General features: G+C 39.0%; 1 protein-coding gene across 1 annotated transcript in view; it reads left to right on the forward strand.

Annotated features, from left to right (window-relative positions):
* Positions 1 to 20,488, forward strand: part of GULP1 (GULP PTB domain containing engulfment adaptor 1) — a 179,676-nt gene extending 159,188 nt beyond the window's left edge. The window contains exons 12-14 of the transcript XR_004307906.1: positions 11,790 to 11,977; positions 17,593 to 17,678; positions 20,415 to 20,488. The gene's annotated coding sequence lies outside the window, so the exon portion shown is untranslated. The remainder of the gene's footprint in view (positions 1 to 11,789; positions 11,978 to 17,592; positions 17,679 to 20,414) is intronic.
* Positions 20,489 to 20,700: the final 212 nt, after the last annotated feature.

A 20,700-nucleotide genomic window follows, 5' to 3' on the forward strand; every position in this document is an offset into this window, starting at 1 on the left:
TTCTGCTGAAGTTGAAATCTGATTCTCAAGAATCATTCCTTTAACTTATACAATAGAAATGATGAGTTCAACTGTTCAAGAGGAAAGTAGCAGTCATAACTGTATATTTCTTAGTCTATTGTATGGAGAACTTGAATTTAACAACTAATAGTGTTTAATCAAAGTGAACCATAGACAATCAGACCTATACTTTGTAGCAGAAATATGCTGTTCAGTTGTTAAGCCTGTCCTCTACTAACCAGAGGAAAGGAATTGAAGATGGCCACAGGGCAGGAAAGGTGATCTGTGTCCCTCCATCTACTTTAGGGGAGGTCAGCATGGAGTACACTCTGCTTTGTGGGCAGCCATGATGTGCTTCTATAACTTCCAGGGAAGAGAGGTCATTTTTTCATGTCTGCAGCATGCACTCTTACCTCTTATAGTCTGGAATATCTCAAAAGAAAACCTAAACGATACACCTGTCTCCTCTCCAGTGTTAAAACAGTGCTTAGACTGCATGAGAAGATAGATGAGCATGAAACACAAATATGGAGCCTGAACTAACCCAAGCTAAAGAGGTGGAATGCTATTAGTAAATCCTGGCACATCTTGAGTGAGGCAGATCCTAATAGGGAGTGGGAGTGTCATTCTTCTTCTTTGCAGTTTTAAAGAGTGAGCAGGGCTGACACTTCCTGGAAACCAGAAATCCCAACAGATGCTCTCAATTCCAGCTCATCTTTATCTTATTAAATAACTAAGTCAATCCAACCATATCAGCATGAGAAAAGCTAAGTACGTGCAAAATAGCTTATTGTTTTTCAAGCAGGACCTTGTTCTGGACTTAGCAGTATCTTCATCTCCAACCATCTATACAGGACATGAGATCTGACTTTCCCTGTCACACAGGTCTTTCACAGTTCTAGAGGTTATTTGAAAGGAAAAATCTTTTCTTGAGTAAAGAATGGAATAAGTGGATTACAGCTAAGGTACATTTTCTTCTTTTAGAACTACTCGAAGTATTACACTACAAGTGGGTCTTCACTGTAGGCTGTGCTGCCCAGGCTGCTGTATGTTACTGGCATTCACTGCAATGGATATATTAACTTCTTTCTCTTCTGTAGAAATATTACACATTTTTCAGCCAGAAAGCTGGATGTGCTCTGCTTGTTAAATAGGAAGGAGAGGCAATGATGTGCAGAGGAGCCCAGTTCTACAGTAAATGCCAGCAAGGCTTCTTGTGACAACAGGGCTTCAATCCCACCTCAGCCAAGAGGAATGCTGAATTGCATTTCTAAATGTACCGAGCATAAAGATGGTCATGCAACACAGATCCATCCAGCTCCTTATAAGCCTAGCACACTGGCAATGAGAGAATTTTCAGAGGCCTGCATAGGCTTAGGACACAGCTCCAGTTAAAATGCAGCCAATGAAGTGCAGGAGGATGAAGTACAGCTTAGTCCTCAGGGAGCCAAAAGCAGAACTCAGGCGTAGCACTGCAAGCTCAGCTGTGCAGCTCTAAGCTAAGCTGGGAGGCTCCAAGTACACTGCTGTTGGATGGAGTAGCTGTGAGCCTCGTGCTGTGCTTCAGGTGGGCCATGTGCTTTGGCCAGGCTGTGTAACTCCTGTGCGGAGGCTTGATGCCAATCAAAGTTACTGTTGAGTCAAGGATGCTTTTGTCTCGAGTTGCCCCCTGCCAAGAATGAAAACGCACCAGATATCTTCACTAGGATTAACTTGTTCTGTGTCACATTCTTTCTCCTTTTAAAGGTTACATTGACATCTTACTGATTTGTTGCATTTGCTTTCTCTTACAAGTTATGTCTGCTCTTCTTCACACAGGGAGAACCCATTGCTTTCCTTCGTTGAAACATTTACTGTAAAAAGGCTGAGATCACTTTCCCAAGATGTATTAGTTGGAAAGTACTGGCTGTATGTTTAAAGCCCCATTCATTCTCTGTTTTTATCTAAGGACAAGTATAAGTGAGATCTAATCATAAATAGACAGACTGATAGCCCGATCGCCTCTTTCTGATGTTTTATACACTCTTTACCTGCTTGGTCAGGAGACTTCTGCTACTGAGCATTTTTTCTGTGCCCAGACATTCATTACTTTTGATGAGACCTGTATTTTTCAGACCCTTTTCCAGACCTGTATTTTTTTCAGGCAGCAAGATAGCAATGCATTGGAATGGCTGGTTAGATATGAAAAATCATAACAAATGATTTCTGCAGGACTTTTTTCATCACAATTCTCAGTTTTTAAAACATAGTTTCTTTAAGAGCTGAGAGCAGATTGCACAATGTATTGCTTTAGTCCTACATCTGAATCATCTTCAGTCCTGCCCTCTGCTCTCCCAAGCCAAAATTGTAACAAATAGCACAATTTATAGATGGGTATTGAGCAAGGAGGGATCTTCTTCCTGCTGCTGCCTGACAGCCACCCACAATTCCACCAAAGCCTTCCATTCAAAACAAGAACTTTATGCTCCTTTTTGGTTGCAAATGTGAGGCTATCAGGAGTGGAAACGTAATCGTACAGTTACACTTACTGCCTGTGGAGGAACTGCAGAGCCAGGAAAAGTCTGACTCGCAGTACAGTTCTCTGATGCTATTACATGTACCCTGATATTTTTAGACAAGAGTTATCATTACTGTACAGGATCAAGTAATCAAAAGTCCCTACATTTGTATAAGTAATGCAGATGTACTAAAGAACTTAGTTTTTAAGTTCTCTGATACAAACTCATGTGGATTGATTCTTGTTAAATCAAAAGCAGCGTGTCATGTTGTACTTCCCGTATTTGTTAATGTGTCTTCCTAAGGAGATGAATATGGGGAACATGATGCTCAGTCTTTTATTTGAAGTTGACCTGCTTTTTCTTACCAAACATAGAAGATATTATTTCAACCTACAAGGCAATACTGATGTCAGCATGAATGTTTACACATTGGAAATGACCTGGTTTTTAAAGTGGAAACAATTATAGCAGAAATTGAGGTTTCCTCATAGGATTTTATGATTCATATCAATTCATGCCACATAAATAAAATTGCTTCCAGTCTGAAAGCACATGTATCAGTTTTGTGGAATAGCAATCCCAAAATGGCAAGTAGGAATTAATTTTAGATTCAATTATCATTTTTAGTAAGGAGAAGTTGCATAGTTTTTAAAAATCAGATATAAACAAAGTGGATATATATTTTAGTAGATGTATTACACCAGAGCAGCAAAACTTATATAAATACTTTATCTCAGCTAGAAAGAATCCAGTAGTGTTTGTGGAAGAGTATTTGTTCTATGCAAATTAAATTGGATATGCAGAGCTACAGCAGTGCTTGCTGCATCAATCTTATTTGTAGCACACTGAAGTCACTCAGCCATATACGTGTCTGAACCAGCGTTCAGGCATGCCGGATCACTGGCAGACAGTCAAGGCACAGAGTCTGACATGGAATTTCTCAATGACTGCACCCACTGGCAAGCTGCATCTAGCAAGTGAGGCTCCTTCTTGTCATCTTCTCCGGTAGGGTCACACGAGGCCAGAAGGAGTTGGCTTGAAACAGGCTCCTGCCTCACTTCCATGCAAAGGGAAGAGGAGAGAAGCTCTGATGTCTTGCATGCGGAGGAGAAACAAGCTCTTCTTCCAAAGGGATCTTGTGGCTTTGGAAAAGTGTCTTGTTTACAGCCTTTCCTTAGTTCCCTCTCACCAGCTGATATCGCTCCTGCCAATGAGCATCTGTTCTTTACCACGTCTCTTACTGACTCAGGAACAGCTGAGTAGCAATGGCCAATACCTGTCCTTTGTGGTGTGATCCTATCCCTTCCTACATGTGCAGTGTTCCTTCAGGCTCACAGCCCATCTGTTTGACAGATTGCCTCTTGCCGTTGACACGAGATTCACAGTCTACATGCAAAGTCAGAAATGAGTAATAGGATATTTCTGGGGTGCAAACAGTTAGCTGAGTGTGTCAAGCCCACGTTTTGTGCTAGTGTTTCAGAAGGGACCTTGAGTCTTGTTGCAAAGTCTCCAAGAACCTGGTCATCTCTCATAGTATGAAAGAAGTTATAATTGCTAGTTCTTATTACTGAGCAATTATTCATTCTTATTTCTCTTTGATTCTTTATCTCTGAACAGTTGCTCTCTACATCTTATTTTGTATGTAACCGATAAACTAAAAATGCTTTGCAACTTACTTGCAGACCAAACAGACCACCATGTTTTGGGTAAGCAAATCACTTGATCTCCATTAGTATCCTGTTAGATAGTCTTGCAGCTACTGCAACATTGTTGTGATTCTTTTATGATTTTATTATTATTATTATTATTTTTAACAATAGAACTGGAACTGCATACATGGTGGGAATTTTACAGTGGTGAGGTATCACAGACAGCCGCAGAATGAGTTTCTCCTGATATTCTGTATCTCCTTCTATGCTTCTGTTCCTGTAACTTTATTACCATAAGACTTTCTGAGTCATATTTTTCCTAACGTAATTCCTAAACCATAGGAGTGTCTTGCCAGTCCTGTTGATTCTTCATTATGTAATGGGAAATATTCTTTTGGAAATTATGTGCTGCAAAGCTTTGAATGAGTTACCTTCTGTTTCTGTGAACTCTGGTAGCCAGCATACAGAATGCTGGGGTTAAAGAGGGAGAGTTTGTTAGAATTAATTTAGGATGAATACTAAAGACAGCCTCAGGAGGTTGGATCCCTGAAGGATGTCAGCAGGATGAGGTATAATGTATAACCACTTGGGTTTTTAGGATGATCCTCCCAGGCACACTCAGGGAACAAGTGTGTTGCCTGTGAAATGGAAAACATAAAGGCCATCATCTTTTAAAACAGATTCTTAATAGAAATCTGAACAATACTGATGTTGTATGTCACCTTGTTCCTATGGCTGTTGTTGTTGATGTTTCTTTTTAACTAGATGAGTTGACTTCAGATGATTCACTTCAGGTGCAATAGCTTTATGCAACATGTTCTTAAAAGTTATCTCCAGAACTACAGGATGCATTTTGACTGCAAAATAATTCCTATTCAGTTTTTCAGTGCAAACTCAGGCCCATGCATACTACTGTTTTGAGTAAAATATAAAGTGAATAATTTGCAGTGTTTTATTTTCAAGGGAACCCAAATTTAAACTGAGTATGCACTGTTGAATAGGATCACCACCTTTGGGAAAAGGAAAAGCATGTTTCTTAACATGCTTTCATGTCCCTAGTTTACCAGAGTACCTGGGCAGGCCGAGTGAGCAGTGAGTGCTGGATGGGGTGTGTAATATCTACAGATAGATCTAAGCCCATACAGCAGGAGTGCAGCATCTCCAGCTCCAGTGCAGATGTTTTTCATACAGGAAGTCTCTAATCCAGACTTTCCCTCCTCTCCTCTTACTGGCCTCACATTGCCTCATTGTACTTTTTGCTCCTTCTGAAACAATTATCTACATTTGAATGGCAGCCAGCTCTTTTACAGCCTGTGTTTTTCAAAACGTAGCTGTTAGTTCCAGTGATTGCATTTAGTAGAGCATTCAAACTGACCAGGCTGCAGGTAGAAAGTGTTTTTTGTTGTTGATACTGAGTATGAGCTCCAATATGCAAATCCTCCTCCTTCCTCAGTGTTTCCCATACATCCCATTCTGAGGTACAAACCATATACATGCATATTTGTGTCTTCTTTTGAAAGCTTTCATAACTTTTAGAAGATAATGAGGGATGCGCAAGGGAGGTATCTTACAAAGTGTTTTCCTTAACAGATTCCACTTTTGAACAGAAGTCAAGGCAAACACTGAAAATGCTGTGCTGCACTTAGATTGTGTCATACCTTGCAGAGCCCCGTTAAACAAACTAGTTTCGCTGAGGTAAGATGTTACATTCTTGTAACGAAGTGGGAAGATGTCAGAGTGACATAGGTTGCTTGAGGAGTTGAATAGCAGACCTGAAATACCATGTTGCAGAGGACATATGTATTCCTCATGTTTCCAGATTTAGAAGGCAGTTTTGTACTTTTTTCCAGTGCCAAAGCTTACAGGAAAGCATGTGTAATTTGCTGGAATTCAGTGGGATAAAGGAACCTTTTAAAATATTTTGTTTAGGTTCTGTTCTGTTTAGAATCTACAGCCAGTTTAGGGCTAGTTTTCCTTTTTTGTGATTAGCTAGTGTGCCCATTGTGTGTCTTACCTGCAACATGCTTCCTGCAAAGTGACATTATTAAACAGCCCAAGCACCCCACATTTATCCCCTCTTTCTCATGTCAGGAAAAATGGATCTATCAGATAATTGCTCCCGTAGAGATTTCAGAGCGCCACTAAGAAAAGAAGTACATGAAACTCTGGTCATACACACACTAAGTAAATCCCTCCTGTGTGGGCCCCCTTGAAATGCTGTTGTCTCTGCAACAGCTCTGTAAACGCAAGCATGCTTGGGAACACTCCCAGCACTGGGATGTGAGTGTCTGTGCTAGTAAACAGACCTTCACCTGGCACAAGTTCAGCCTTCTCCAAAAAGTACTGTACCCGGGCTATTCCTGGCATGTTTTGGAGCTCTGGCAGTTAAACTGTTGGAGTGGATGCTTCCTGTGGGCAGACCCCTGGAAACTCTTGTTTTGGAAGCTACCAGCAGTTGTCTAGCATAGATGTAGGCCACCTCAGGCCACTTGGCCTCAAGGCGCAAACACATTCCCTTCCACAATCAGTTCTCTTGAACAGATGTAGCCAGGGATTACTACAAGAACAAGCAGAAAATTATCTTTCCTGAGAGCTTGAGCTTCATGGAAGGATATTTTGAAAAAACAAAACAAAACAAAACAAAAAAGCAGAACTATTCTCTCAGATAAAGAACATTTTTCCTTTGTGATTTTAAAAGCATGAGGTATCACAAGGTATATCGAGGAATTCCTGTATTTGGAATAAATGGCACCCAGTGACATTCATCAACAGTTGCTGAATGTTTATGGAGACCAAACAGTGGATGTGAGCACATGAGGCAGTGGGTGGTGCATTTCAGCAATGACAACAACAGTGGGTCACCTCCACTGGTGCAGATTTTTATGAGCATGCAGGCTCTTGTTCATCACTGGCAAAAATGCACAGACAGTGGTGATGACTGTGTTGAAAAAGAGTGTTTCATAGCTTAGAATTTGCTCTGTCTAGTAGCAATTTTGTGCTCTTTCTTGTTGTTCTTTTGTAAAACAACAGGAGGCATTACTTCAGTTTCCCATACACCTGCTGAGCTCACTTGTGTTCTTGCAGATGAGTAATAGAAAAAACTACATTTATCCTAAAGTTTCAAGGCAGAATATTTAAGAAAAAGAAAGTAATTTCTCTGGCTGTAGATTGGATACAGAGGAGTGGTTTACTGAATGCAGCAAAGAATGAAATTCCTGTTCTGATGATGTTGCTGGTAGAATACTGGAGGTTGATGATGTTATTAGAAATCTGACGACTGATAGTTGTGCTCTTATTGCTTATTTGGTATTTATTTGGTGCTTTTTTGTTTTGTTTTGTTTTTTTGTTTGCTGGGTGTTGTTGTTTTTTTTTCTTGTTGTTGTTATTTACTGTTAATTTATTATTATAGTCATCCATTTAAAATATCCCCTTTCCCCCAACAAACACACATATTTTGTTGTCTGTTTACTTTGGAAGTGCATTTCAATAATCTCTCTTTAAAATATATATATATATATATTTATTATATATATATATATTTATATATATATATTTTAAAGAGAGATTATATATATATCTTTAAAATATATATCTCTTTAAAAAAATATATATATATATAGTATACATACAAAGTTTTTGAGGTTTTTACTAATGCATTGGTAATTTATAACATGGAGTAAATTCAAAGTCTTCCAGTATTTTGAAAAGGAGCAATGTTACAAATTTGTTCTTGGGATGAAATGTGACCTGACACATCTGCTATCTCTTGTCTCACTCTAGGAGGGAGGCAAGGTTCTTTGATATGTGTATATACCCAGCGTGAGATTAAGAAGCAATGGTTCAAATGTATGTCCAACCAGTTTATCAAAGTCCTAGCCGTTTTTAGGGAGTTGGGAAGGGAAGGTAGGCGATAGGAAAGGTAGGAAATATAAGCAAGGTGTCTCTGCAGAAAGCAAAAGAGATAGTCACCACCATGGGTCCAGCGAGGTACACAGTAGGTCCGTTGATCTCAGGAACTCGTCTGATCACCGTGGAGGATAGGAGAAAGCCAGGGAGCACCGCAGCAAGCCGGTCCTGGGGTTCTTCTGACGAGGTTTTCCCCTCAGGGAATTCTCTGTTAAAGGCGTCTTTGGGAGTTTGTCTCCAAAGTCCCCAGTTTAGTGAGGGCCTTTTATCCCCCATTTCTGTGGGGTCTCTCTTTCTGAAGTTTGAGGATTACAGCTCAGCATTTTTGGGAACGTATCTCGAGCAAACACTGAACTTCTAAACAAGCAGGTAAACATGCTTTGTAAAATGATTTAAAACCAGCTTTTGTGACATTCCTGGCCCACAGATGAGCCAGCAAGGAGGGGAGGGTCTCTGTTGCCAGACACAAGCATTATCGCCTTCTGCAGTGGTCCACTCCTTCGAGCAGCACCCCTGAGGAAGACTGCTCTTCCTGTTTCTGCTTATCTTTGCAGTCGTAAGCAGAAACACTATGGCACAATGACACCCACCATCCGCCCTCCAAGATAGTTAACAGTTGCCAGTCAGAGTCTTATCATCAGAAAGGCCTCACGAAGCAAGCTTTGAGACAACAAAAGAAAAGCAGTTCGTCCTTTACATCTCTTAAAACTGGAATCTGAACTTCTCTGTACATAGCTTACTCCAATGCAATAGAGCTGTGGCCTTTCCTTTGTCTAAGGGATACATCACAATTATTGTGAACTGACTATTGCGTTAGAGAAGCCATTGCTGGGAGCCTAGCTTAATAGTCAACTTGTACGTATTGCCCTCATCCATTACATTTTGTTTTCAGTAGAAAGGAGAAACTGTGATAACTGAATGTTATGATGGCATTATTTCAAATGAGATTGACTTATTAGGAGCAGCTCACATGTTTATTCCCTAATGCAAGTTAAAATTTGACCTTCTTAAGTGGAAACTACAAACTGAAAAGCAGCCCTGTATGATAGAATATTGCTGGACTGTATTAAGTCCAGAGACACCATGCACCTGCCGTCTGATGTTTGTTTGAGTGTTTGACTTTGGATACTGATCTCAGCAGTATTCAAGAAACTGTTCAGGGGGATCAAAGAATTCTAACACCACACTTTGGATGATTATTGGCTTTTCATTCAGGCAGTAGCCAGCAGGATATATGAGTTTAGTAGTAATAATTATTTTCTGTGTTTTTTCTGTTTAATGAAGCACTTTACTGACTTTACCTTGAATTTTTATTTTATAAAGAACATGGAAGCCGTACTTATATTAAAAAGAATAGAAAATACTTCCATATCTGTCTTAGCTGCTCTGTTTGTCCCTAGACTATAATTCATTTGAGAAGCAGCCTGAAGGCAGGAAGCTTCCACCAAATTACTAAGCAAGAGGAACTGCCAAGCAGTTACCTATCTGCCCCTGCCAGCTGGTACTACTGACTCCTTGTAAGCCTGCACTCCTAAGGCTCAAAGCAAATCCTTTGCATTTCCCAGTAAATGTAAACCACAACTGGACAATCTCTGTCCTACATTCAGGGCTGGCATCTTGCTGCGATAAGGGAAATGAGTCAGATGAATGCAAATCTCTGCTTAGGTTGTTCATGACTTGGAGTCTGAAAGGCAGATGCTTTAAAACAAGTAACTCTTGTGGTCTGAGTCAATTAAGCTGCATTAATAAGGTGCCAAGAATGGAGATGCTGAGCATGCAATGAATGCAGGTGAGGTTTTGGACTCAGGTGACAGATGACAAACTAAGATTTTTGTAGAAATAATCTAGAAATATACAATTACAGGTCTGGTTCTAGATTGGAGCATGCAGAATACAAGTGAAAGAAAGCTCCAGGCTGGGGCAAGAAATTGCAGCAGGACCATTGTTTCAACAGATAAGGTTCTATAAAATTTATTCTGCTGGCTGTGGCAGCAGTTGCTGGCCTGTGATTAAGGTTAAGGCTAATATTAGGTTAAGTTTAATGAGTATGAGGGCCAATAAACAGCAGCTCCATATGAAGCTGCTTGCCTAGTTGTTGTTTTGTTGTTTTTTTTTTTGCAGGGTCCAAATGTTGAACTTAAACCCAGGTCCACTGCCCAGAGAGGATGCTCAGTTAAGTTCAAATTCATGTTTTAGCTGGCAGTGCTTAAGGGGCTTGAACTACATACAATTGAAATATGTTTCACCCTAACAGAGAAAGATCTAGTGCCAAGAGAAACACCCTAATTAGGTTCGTGTGGTTGCCAAGAATTTCAGATTAGAGGAAAATCAGTTTATTGCTGGGTTGAAATTAGGGTTCACGTTTGTTGAGGACTGTAAGACTGTAACTCCACAGGGTAGAAAAGCTTTCCACATGGATAAATCAAGAAGGAACCTCCTAACTATGTTTAATCTCTCAATTTCATGTTTAATGAGATGAATAAAGCTGAGGACTGCAAAGACCTGACCAGTAGTGCTAAAACACTGGGTATAAGGCAGTGTTGGAGCTGGGTCTCAGACAGGGGAGCTGACCCATGGTGAAATACAGTGTTGTTAGCCGTTTCAAATTATCAGCATTTTTGTTTTAGCAAATGAATTTTAAAGTGGTAATGTATGTGGGCTGACACACAATAAAGGTTGAAGATACCACATTAGGCATGGCTGAAACAATGTTCCAAATGGAGACTGAGTCATAGCTCCTTGTATTTTCTTCCTGGCCATCTCAGGCTGTCCAGAGATCTCAAGCCCAAGGGAGGACTGGAGTTAGTGCTGACACACAGCCTGTAATGGCTTATGATTCAGCGCTCCACGCTAGGCAGCTGGGACAGAGGACTGAATGCAGGTGGATATTTCTGTGATTCATGATGGTCTTGGATGTCCACAGGGCTCTGTTGCAAGGGTTTAACCACAGTAAAAGGGTCAGTGAGCCAGTGTTGGCAGAAATCCTAGTGAATGTGAAGGTTTAGGACTGGTGCTGAGGGTTTCCAGTTTATGCACATAATTTCTGTGAATATAGAAGAAAACACCTTGCCTTTTGACCAGAAATATTGATGGATTTTGATATCTGATTCTTCCCCTTACAAAGCAGAATTATGTTGTGTATTTATGCATAACCAGTCTTTACGGATCAGTTTCAGAATTATGCAAAAATTGTTTGTGATATAAAATAATTATTTATGATTTTTAGCATTACTGTCTTCAGAGTTACATCACAGATTACAAAAGAGTATGTTTTCTATTAAAATAGTGCACTAGCAGTAGAACTGTGCAGTGTTAACCCTGGACAAAAGCAGGATCCTTTGTGTAGGCATTGCATTCTGAGTGGATGTGTTAGTTACTGGGTTGGATGGGTAGCAGAGTAATCTCTTGCTTCCACATGAGAAGAATTTCTGGCTCAGGAAGCCACTTTGAGAACAAGTTTGAATATATAACCTCTTCCTATTCCTTGAACAGAGAGAATAACATAATAAAAGCAGTATCAGAAGAGTTCTCACCATAAGTCTTCTCAAAATAAACAGACATATCTTGTTTAATGAGTTAAATTTGCACCAACAAACAGACCGTGAGTTCCCACAAGAACTTGCCCATGGCAGTCTTCCATGTTCTAAAAATCATCCTAAAAGTGATGTAAATAATGCCTGGAGTTATACTATACAACAGACCTGCAGCAGTGACCTCTGTGCTCTTTGTCCTGCAGTCTGAATTCCTTCGAGGAAGAACAACACTATCAAAACATCCAGGCATCCAGGAGCAGACAAGCCTGGAATCTGTCCCTTCTTCATCTGCATAGAAGCTGTCATGCTGCCATGAGAGGGATGTCATGTAAATGATTTGTTTGATGCCAGCTCTTTCCTGAAGTGTGAAAATAAGCCACATTGAAACTAGGTATGGATCAAGTCTTACAAATCTGGTATAAAAAGCAGATTCAGTTTGCTATCTGCCTTAGCATTCAGAATATTTTCTGTTTATCTTTTCTGAAATGGATGGGATGAGATTAGCCAAAAAAAGATTTGTTTGTCTAGCTGCTAGAAAACACAGCATAGCCTATATTTGCTGGGAATTCATGATTCAGTAACTAGCACGTGAACTAGATTTCTAAATTAGAGCTCCATTAGAAATGATTCTAGACGGTACAGTGTAAGTTGGTAAAATAGAAGGCTTTCTTGTAGGAATGAATTTTATGTCTCTAAGTGACCACATACAAAGCCTACTAGTCCTACAGAACATGTGATTAAATGCATTTCTGTTGAGGTCTGATAGGTAAGGGCTATCCTGTTTTGAGTTCACAAATATTTCCAAGCATGTCACTGTTTCCTTACTGTAGTCATTTTATTTTATCTGTATATCTGACACTAAAATAAGATTATTGCACACTTATTTTCAATAACAGCAAAAGGTTTTCAGTGAAGACTCATGGTTTAAAAGCATTCAGGAATGTTTTTGAGTAAGCAGTATGGTAATATGGGGCCTCTTTCCCATTCAGTTCCAGCACTGGCACTGGGGCAGATCTTGTTAATTCAAGGAAGCTAAAATTAGTATTAACTAGCCAGTGATAATTCATGAAACAGAGTGTGAAATCCAAAATATTCCAGTTTGCTTGTAAATGCTCACGTATTTCATATTTCCTATTCCCAATGTGATATTTATGATGGCGCTCTCTCTTATATGTCCTTAAATGTTTGTGCAACATTGAGTAATTCTGGCTTTTTATTTCAGAAAAAAAGTAACTGGGTAAACTGTAAGTTTCACTTCTAATATGAAATTTTTAACTCTAAGGGTGCCAGAAGTCTCTTAAGAATCTGTAGCTTAATAGTTTAAGAAAATGTACAGGATGGGGGATAAAAAGCATTTTACAATGTATTTCATTTAGCTTTATTCTGTTTCATCTAGGATGAAATCCTTTGTCCTTTTGGTGACACTATTGTAAAAATGAAAGCTATGAGAGTAAAATGAAGATATAACTGACGTTTAGACCTATATGAGTAATACATCTTTTGGCACCAATGGGATTGCTGACATTAATAAGCAGTGTGGCTGATTGTCAAATGCAGTGTTGCAGAATCACTACAAAATAGGTCCTATGACAGTCTTGTTTTCTCAAATCAAACTGGTTAGAATATTCTGTATTTCATTCTGAGGCAAACTCTGGTTCAGATGATGCTAAAATATTCTCATCTTCCTTAAGGCATTAATATATTTTTTTCCTTGCCTCACTCCCAACCATGGAAAGATCCCTGTATGCAGAGCTCCCCCTACAATGCTACAACAGAAATGTTGTAGTGTTTTGGCATGCCTTTATTTTTTTAATTATGTGTTAAGATGCTGGCATGGGTATTAGTAATGAATTCGGATTTTCCACAGCTGCACACAAAGCTGATATTTTCTGTAAGGTTTAGAGGAATTAGACTGGCAAAATCCAGTAAATGTCAGTGAGTGCTGGGCACCCAACTGCCTCAGCTGCTTTGAAAATCCTAAACGGAGAATGATTTTATTTTAACCTGGAAAATTTAGTTGTCTAAGATAAATGTTGAGAAATCAATTGAGACACCTATTCTGGTTCTAAATAATACCAAATATGTAGCAGTTTACTCTTGAAATAGTCTACACATTCTCTTTTCCATACCTCCTTCTTTTGTAAATTGAGTACCCAAAGAGCTAGCAACTGAAGTCAGTGGAAAATATAGCTGCTGAGCAACTCTGTGAACAAACCCTGACAGTTCAGTGAGATATTCAGAGAAATATGGCCAAAGAGTGATTTTTTGTTTGTGTAGTGTCTAGATGCTGGGTCATCAGTAGAGTCTCTAAATACAACTCTGTGCAGCTTGGAAGGAAAGGATACACATTTGCCAGGACTTTCTTACAGGTATACAGCAGAAGTAATTGTAAAGTAGGAGCATCAAAAGCAAGGCATTGACAGCTGCTGATGCTAATGAGTTTCAAAGCACAACTGTAGCAGAACATGATTCTGTACATGGTAGCTTTCACTAGCTTATTCACTGTGGCATACAGTAGGCATAGGAAATACTTGTGTCGGTTTGTGTGTTCTGTTTCAAAAGTGTTACTTCTCTGGTTTCAGTGTAGAGGATCTTCATAGATCAACTGTTAAAAAGTTTTCCAAATGAAGTTCTAAAGCGCTGTTTTTGTGCTTAATTGGAATTTTAAAATTACATTGCAGGAAGTGACTTTATAATTTTCACTGCTTTTGAGAATGCATATTACACTTTCTATGTGCTTTATCCATTCTCACCAGGCAGTCATCTCGTGTTCCACTTACAAGCAGTGATTTTAAAAGGTTAACTTAAGTGTGGATTTAGTATCATCATAGTATCATAGTCATAGTCTCGTGCGGGTTGGAAGGGACCTTAGAGATCATCGAGTCTCCTGTTTAGCAGAGCGGCACTTCTACCACTTGCGCCACAGGGGGGATTCGAACCCAGGGCCTTCGATGTTGCAATGCAGTATTCTTACCACTTGCACCACCGGGGTCTTCTGTTAACTTCTAACACTACTTGACTTCAGACACTAGATTTAATAGAGTTACATTGGGTTCAAAAATAGTTCAAAACAGAAAGCACGAATTGTCAGAATTAGTAATCCATTTCTTCCCTAATTATCAGATGGTGCACCTTTAAATAAGCATGACAACTGTATCTGTGTGGGGAAAACTCTTATCATTTACCTGCTTTAATGTGTTCTTGGCTGACCTGTTTATATTCCCATTCATCTAAAGATTCACAAAGCACAGAGGAAAAACCACTGATCCTGTGCTGTGCTAGGGACTTCAAAATCTGAAGAACAGGAACAAAAAATTCTGATAATAAAATGAATAATAGATGTCCTTCCTCACTTCACAGTTTCCAATTCTATGGTGTGCCAGACCATTTGGAGAGAGCAGTTTCAGGGCTGAGATGAGAATCAATGTGGGTGAGAGACTGACAAGACGCCAGCTTCTCCCACTGTATCTTGGCTTCAGTGTCAAGCTAGCTGGCTGCAAAGCCAACTCATGCACATCAGAGAAAGGCAAGTACATTTATTTAGGCTCAGGTCCATAACTTACAGTGTTTTGTTGTTTTCTGTGTATTCAGGGAAACCTGATGATTTAATTTAGACTTAACGTCCTTACTGGTTTGACTTCTCAAGACCTGCTATGATTCAGCCACTTTATGGTTATGATAGCAAAACTGTTATAATAACTCAATAATTTTATAGTTTATATTCTAGTTGATTGTTTGAGTTGCTAAAGCTGTGCAGTGCAACTTTGAAATAGCAAAATATTTACTTTTAAATGAAAAAACATTAAGAAATTAGATGTAATCTGTTATTTCCCTTAAGAACTGTTGGTCTAACGCTCAAGTTTATGTAGCCATTTAAGTTATGATGCCTATAGGTTTCCTTAAAAAGAAAACAGATTTTATTTAGGGTGTAAGGCAGAAAGGCACAAGCCATTTTTCAACACTCTGCCTGAAGCCATTTCATGAGGAACTTGCTCAACTCTAAAAGTAGTGATGTGCTACACACACAAAAAAAAGGTGTCATTAGCCCTGCCTACCCCATAGGTCTATTAGAAAAAATGTTTTCTGCTATTGAGGTATTCCCACCTATTATGGTTTTTACATCTCACTGTTTCTTCCAGAAAGCTGGTTCCCATAAATTGTGCAATGAGAGTATGACTCAAAACAAGGATAAATGATACTCTCCAAAGAATTAATTTGAGGCTTCAACTAGATCGCTGTTGTTTGAGGATATATAGAATGCTATTTTTAACATACCCCAGAAAAAATAGCCATGCTGCAGAACATCTAGGGAAATAAAGAAAATCTTGAGAATTTGGCTAACACATTTTGTGCTGGAAAAGTTACTGAGGAGGAAGCTACTTTGGGAAGAACGCTGCAAGAAAAAAAACAAAACAACAACAAAAAAAAATCAACAGCAGAGAAGGTGAAGGATCAGCTTTCAGAAGCCTGCAGGGTGTAATTTTTCAACTCCCTTATACAGATGGCAGAATAAAAGCTGTTCAACCTCTCTCTGGGAAGGTACAGGAGGGAAAGAGGAGGGAGGAAAGGAAGCATTCTATCTGTATCTGTCAGAAAGAAGTGTTCTAATTCATCTGGCATCAGTCTTGAAGAACTGGGGCTAGAGATGAGACAAAAAACAGTTTTACAGTTCAGTGAATGCTTCACCCATGTATTATCTTAATGTTCCAAAATGCATAGTATGGTTTTAGGAAAAGGTTTTATAAATGCAATCCATACAATAATCTAAGTATACTGAATTGAATGAACTCTTGCTGTCCACAAATACAGGTTTAGGAGTCCCAAAGAAAACCAAAATATTAATTGCAATGTGCCAAACTTAAGGGAAAGAAGCATATGCTTATCTTATGGCAAAACATAACTAAAAGTATTCAGATTTGCAATTTTATACATTTGTTTGCTCTTGTTCTGTTGTTTTCTGTGTCTGCACCAGAATATTCTGCTCTTCCAGCAAACTTTGCTAGCTGGTCACAGAACTTCAGCAGCATTCTTTAACAACAGACATAGCAGAGTATACTTAGCAACTGGTGCAGAAGCCTTGGCATGGGAAGCCATGAGCATTTCTCAACAAACACTTCCAGTGAGGGCTTGACATGGTTTCTCCATGCTAACTCAACAACCTATCAAACAAAACATTTCATTATGTAGGCTCCACGGGACATGTGGGAAACAGAATAGAGAGCATGGAAGGGTAGGAACACCTATTATTTTCTTATTATTTTGCAGCTAAAGAATGTTTGGCAAATGACAGTGTGTACTGTTGCAATGCAGATGCTATAAATTGGGTCAGTATGATATGTGTGGCTGCTAAGGAGCAGTTTATGTTTTCACTGTTTCCAAAAAAAATAACAAGAAAGAAGCAAAGGCATCCTGAAGTAATTATATCATTTGGAAGGAAAACACGGCCACAGTTTTAAAAATATACGTGCAGAAGGAAGAACAAATTGAACACATACCGTATTGAAAACCTAATGGAAAAGGATTACCTGATGAACAAAAATGAAGCTCTTCAATTAAGGATTATCTTACCCTTACTTAAACCTGAAATCCAAATCAAATCCTGTGCAAGGTTATTAACAAAATGAAAGGCTCTTTCTAGTTTGGATACCATTTTCAGTTTCTGCTCAAGGAATAAGGAAGCTTGTATTGCACATGTTAATAAATTAGAAATTAGTTAAAAGGATAAAGCATTGAAGAGACAGTCAACTAATCATTTGTTACTAGCAATTAGCATAGGCCATTTATTCAGTGTCTGAGATATAGTTTAAAATCATCATGGCTTGCAGTGATAAAATCAAATCACAGTTGTTTGGGTTTTTTTGTTTTTTTTTTTTTTTTTTTTACAAAGCTCTAGCCTTTTTCTAAAAGAATAGACAATAAAAGACAAACTGGCTTGTTTGGGGCAGTAGGTTACAGTTCACTCCGACTTCAATTCTGAACAGATTGTTTTTGGACTTTCCTTCTCAGATCCTTCAAAAAAGGCATTAGGAACTGCCAAAATATGCAAACAAGAAGAATAAGAAATAGACCAAAAGGCCCAGTTTTCTTCACCAGTAAGTGGTTATCTTTAAAATGTCTTAAACATCATCACTGTGGAGACTGTTTCTGTATTACCGCTCACTGGTAGATGATAGTGCTTGGAACTAGCATTTCAGTGCTATCCTGATGACTCAGGCAGGGTCACGCTCCAGCTGTAACCCACATTTTGGAAAACAAGCACCAGTCAGCAATCATTTGAAAACTATCAGTTAATAAGCCTCTTTCCACACCACTAACTCCAACCCATCTATAACTGCAAGACTCTAAAACCTACATTGTATGGGCTTGATGGCATTTTGCATTCCCTCCTGAATAAAAAGCGTTACTCTGCTTCATTAACTTCCCAATGCAATACCAAAAGCCTTTCTTCCTTACTACCTGTGAGGTCTGTCCCCACAGGGGAAGTGTTACACTGCTAACACACCTACTGGGAAAAGTAAAAGTGAATCAGAGTACATTACATAGAATTTTACAATGATTAAAACATACAAAAGAGAGTAAGGGACATTCAGCATCAAAGAACAAAAGGATAGAAATGAGCAAAGGGTCTCCATGTACATCATGGGGAAAGTAACCCAACAGGAGTGCCTGGAGACGGTACCATGGGAAAATGAAGCAAGGACTCAGATCAGTCAACAGTGCACTGGGCTGGAGGACTGTGTCTGTGACTAAGTAAATCCTAAATGACTAAGTCAGTCCTTTCCATCCCTAATGGCTCCAATGAAGCCTCTGCCCTAGCCTAGTATCTGTAGAGAAGCCAAATAAGAAAAAAATGTTTCCTCTAGAAAGGACCCCAGGGCCTTGTGGGAAATTTAAGGTTTGGAATTGTTTTGGAAGGAATTAACATGGCCACAGTTTGTGGAGACAATCAAAATCTCATAAGTGAACTTACTAATTGTGAATGCTTATCACCCATGCAATTAAAGGAGGTTGGTTGCATTACTTGAGTAGACCTCTGAGGCATCTTTGAAAGACTCCTGTATCTGTAAGAACACAGTCTTCTCTTATCAGACATCAAGGACACTTTTTTTGTTTCTTTTCTTTTTTTCTTCACTTAGCAGATGATGTTTTTTAAGGACTTGCCAGCAGGTTTGCCTTATTAAGTTCACAAGCTCAAATCTTAATGTTCTGTTTGCCATGCTGCTTTACCGAGGCCCATCAAGAGTATTATTTCACAGTGAAATAATACACAGGGAAGTGGTGAAACTGTTAAGTATTAAAATGTATGTGGATTGCTGGCACTCTCTCCTCCGAGAGGTATAAATGCCTCCTATCTGACTCTCTTAGCATTCCTATCTGCTTTATGCAAGTCCTTGTGAGAGCTTTATGGCCAGCTTTCTACAACATGCAGCTTTTCATGCTATTCCTTTTTTGGTGTGGAAATTTTTTTATACCATACTCTGTAATGCTGTATTACTCACAGCAAACTTTCATATTTAACCATTTTTTGACACAGCTGACAGGCCTGATTTTTGCTGCAAACTTCCAGAGTTACAGGGCTTCGCTCTCTAATGATCCAGTTTCCTGTGCTCATGCTGGAATCACTTACTGATCAGGATCTTTCCACATATTCTGAGCGTTGGAGTTCTTCGGGAGCCAGCACTTCTCATAATATGGACTTTCCTTTCTTGATCCTTGTTTTAAACATCCTGTCTCCCGCTGCATCATACTAAGCAAATCTGAGTGAGTGCAACAAGGAATAAAATGTCATGAATACCTAGCAAATGGGAAAAATCTGATAGAAAGGATTCCCTGATTATCATTATCTTTCTAAAGCTGAAAGTTTCATCCAGTGCTAAAGGTAGAAGAAAGAATCAGGAGTTCATAAGTGAAAGATGTATGTATTATTTCCATAGTCTTGTCTTCCAGATCTGCTTTTTTTGCGTATGCAGAGAATAATGAGAAATGCTTTTTCTCAGGACTTGCACTTTTGTTATTTTCTTTATTACATCCCAACAGCATGATGTGCTGTGCCAAGATCTCAACCGAAGCCTTGGCCCAGTCTCCAAAGTTAAGCAAGTAAATGGATGCGAGTCAAGCTAGGGCTTTTCAGAGAGCTCAAAAGTGAATTAAGTTGTCCTGTAGATACTGACACAGCCCATGTTGCCCTGTGTTCAGCAGTTATTGAAATGAAATGCAGTGCAGTGCTACAGACTAGGGCCCTGGTCCCACATATCACTTTTTGTCTGTTTCTTTTTTTCTTCAAGCCTATGACCTCAAAAGGGTGGGAGTTTTTGGTGTACAATACTTTTCCAGCTTTCCTGTTTCTCACCTGTAACACCTGTTTAGCTCGCTGGACTTAATCAAGCACTGAAAATGTCCTTGCATAAATGTTATGTCTGTGATAAGATTTTCCCAGGTAATGAAATAAAAAAGTTATTTTTACCATTTCCACTGATAAAAAGAACAAGCCATGTCCCTGCAGGTCAAACACACATCCAAACCATCTTTGAGTGCACATCCAACCAGCTATGAAGTTGCACATAAGCAAGTATTAATTTTCCCTCAGCATATGACGAATAATGATTGGCAAATATTTTCTTCTTCCTATTTCAGGTGGGTGAGAAAAAGTGGCAGGAAGCATGCAGATATAGTTGAGCATTTTGTAAAAATTTCATCTGGTTTAAATAACTAAATGTTTTTCTGTCATCTTGAATTTATCTTATGAAGCTATTCATAAATTCTCCCAATATGGGATTTGAAATGATACTTCCTGCCACCCAGTAAAACTGTATGTTTTGAATCCACAGAACAGGCGGAAAGGGCATTTGTTCCTCCTTCTCGGGATACCTTTGCCTTGTTCCATGGAAAGACTGGGAGAACTGCAAAGGCAACAAGGCAAGTGCTATAAGGTTACCAGAAAAATGCTCTGTCAAATGACATGTAGCTGATAAGAAGAATACACTCTCAAAAAGGCGGTTTTATTTTTCACAAAGTAATAATTTGATCTTTGTTGCACAACATCGAAGTGTAGCATTTCTCACTGATGCTATTTTATTTTACTTTGTATCATAACAGAAGTTCCAAACCAAAAAC

The sequence above is a fragment of the Coturnix japonica genome, chromosome 7 (genome assembly GCF_001577835.2).
Source record: "Coturnix japonica isolate 7356 chromosome 7, Coturnix japonica 2.1, whole genome shotgun sequence".
NCBI classification, from domain to species: domain Eukaryota; kingdom Metazoa; phylum Chordata; class Aves; order Galliformes; family Phasianidae; genus Coturnix; species Coturnix japonica.